Consider the following 2,426-nt stretch of genomic DNA (forward strand, 5'->3'; position numbering starts at 1 on the left):
AGCAGGAGCCATCAAGAGCAGCAAGTAGGACTACAAGAAAATAAAGGGACCGAGAGATACCAGAACTTGTCAATGGTGATGTCTTCACCTTAGGATGGAAAATCTTGTCTGTCTTATGATGAACGCCACGAAATCGTTGGGACTTCTCTGTTTACCTAGCCTGCTGTGTGTCTGGAGGGCCCAGAAATGCCGTGCAGTGCCCTGACGAGGATAATCGGAGAGAGCATCGGCTCCAAGAACGGGGTGAGCCAGCAGAATGAGTCAGGCTGAGACATAGCAGACATATTACTGGGACTTCTTCACAGGGACTGCAGTGGTTGGGAGGAGAGGAATGAAAGGGACAGCAGGTATGCAGCTTTTTATGCAGTTGCCTGCAGCTGGGGTCTGATTTGGCAGGCTACGGGGCTGGGGAAGTGCCTTTTCGATTTGCATAAATACGATTGTGCATATATGACTGGACAAATTTGACGGGAGGATGGTGCCTACTTCTTCCTTGCATGGCCACTCCATCTTCTCTTCCTTCTTGGACTCACTAGAGCAAGTGACAGCTGCCGATCTCCTCTCCCTGGCTTGCTTGGTGTCTCCTCTTTCCAGGATTACTTTCCAGGCTTGGCATGACCCTCATTTCACCTTGCTCTCACAACAACATGGTTTGCTGCCCTCACTTAGGACAGAATCACTTTGCTTGGCAAGTGGAGCAATCAGCTAGGAGATTGTATGGTTACAAGTCAAAACAGTTTTAAATAGAAGTTGATGTGTAAGGAAATTCAAAATAATACTGAAACAATAATTAAACAATGATAAAAATTGTGGTAAAATTTATCACAAAAGTCTTACTGTGCATGATGGCAAGTCCCACAGTTTTAATTGTAGTCATTTCCCCTGCAGCACATAAATGGCTCTTAAGAATATAATTTTGTTTTACCATGTGGTACATGAAAAACACACCTGACAAAGTGCTCACAAACAGAACAGTAATAGTGGAATATACTTGTTGAAAAATAAAATACAGTTAGATTGTTTGTGTGGGGATACCTTAATTGATTCAATTTGGTCTTTATTTTCTCCCCAGAGTATGCAGCATAAAAGTTTAAAAACTCTCTAAGCAATTCATCTGTTCTTGCATTCATCTGTTACTGCGCTGTCACCCCATCAGTCATGGACCACTTGCTGTCTTTGTGCTTGCCAAAATTTGTTGCAGGTATTAGCATGCACTTCTCTCTCCCTGCTGTCCACAAGCTGCTTTGCTTTCTATTGCTGTGCCCTCTGCAACTGATGCTTATTTTAGAACTCTGGAGAAGAGCTTTTGTTAGATTAATTCCTGCTTCTGAGCTCTATTTATCATGGTTCCAATATCCCATTAATCCTCTATTTCCTTCCCTCTCTCTCTAACACACACATGTTCTGTGCTCTTTGGTGTTCCTTGGATTCTACTGATTTTGAAGGGACAGTATCTTGCAAGAAATAGCACCCAGCATTCACAACCGAGCAGAAATGTTACTTGCATCAAATCCCTTGGTTCTGAAGGGCTCCGTGGACTGCCATTGTTAACCCTTTCAATTGTGTTGTTTTTCATTTCAGTAACCACTACAGCAGTGTGGACAACCCAGAATAGCCATGGGGCAGGTGGAATAGATCCACAGTGGTGGAAAGACTTGCAAATTTCAGGTCCAGGAACACAGAGAAGACCTACATGAACAGGGACTTTTAATTGATGTACAAGGAGGGAATAAACTGACTCATCTCTGAGAGACCTTTCTGTTTAGGAAGGAAGGCAGGGGAATGATGCAGTTCTTTTGGATTTTGTTTTGTGGATTTTGGGGTGGGAGTTGTTTGTTTCTGTGTTTATTTTCCAGAACACCTGAGAGTTATCCTGCATTCATACAGTTCAAGAAGGCAAGGGCTCAGGGCTGATACCTCAGCAGACCCTAGCAGTCATGCCTGTCTGTGTTACACAGTGCCACAGGGCTGTCCCCTACCTCCACCACTGCTCACTTGGCATCCCACTCATTCACAGCAGTATGGAGAGGAGAATGGAATACAAAGCAGAGGCATTTGTGTGATTTCTCTTGTCCTACATCTCTAGCTGTTTGTAAACAACTACAGTGACTTGTTTTGGTGTTGTGGTCAGTCTGCAGCCCTTTTTGTATTTAATAAAGAAACTTCTGGAGAAGAGTCTGTGAGTTCACTATTGAGCGTAACATCTCTTACTTATGGCAGTGATCCTAAAGCTGTTGCCTGTCTTAACTCCCCTTTTAAATGAATGGAAGCATACCCAAAGTGGGGTGGAGGTGGGGGTGTGTCTGTTTGTGAGCATGTCTGTGCAGAAACATCAAAAGTATAACCCTGGACCTATCAAACATTAAAGCTCTAAAGCTTCATCAAAGTAGGACTTAGTCCATCAGTAGATAATCAGGACACTCTTT

At 43.5% G+C, this 2,426-nt stretch overlaps 1 protein-coding gene across 3 annotated transcripts in view; it reads left to right on the plus strand.

Moving 5' to 3' along the window:
- ZNF821 (zinc finger protein 821) overlaps window positions 1-2,426 on the plus strand; it is an 11,173-nt gene that overhangs the window by 2,142 nt on the left and 6,605 nt on the right. Inside the window, exons 2-3 of one of the 3 annotated variants that reach the window (XR_001864333.1) lie at window positions 160-243; window positions 1,582-2,183. The exons of 1 other annotated variant lie outside the window; for it this stretch is intronic. The gene's annotated coding sequence lies outside the window, so the exon portion shown is untranslated. Of the gene's footprint in view, window positions 1-93; window positions 244-1,581; window positions 2,184-2,426 lie in introns of those variants that run through there. One more of the 3 variants, XR_001864332.1, reaches the window with a different exon arrangement.

This window comes from Corvus brachyrhynchos, unplaced genomic scaffold (assembly GCF_000691975.1).
Source record: "Corvus brachyrhynchos isolate BGI_N302 unplaced genomic scaffold, ASM69197v1 scaffold365, whole genome shotgun sequence".
NCBI lineage: Eukaryota > Metazoa > Chordata > Aves > Passeriformes > Corvidae > Corvus > Corvus brachyrhynchos.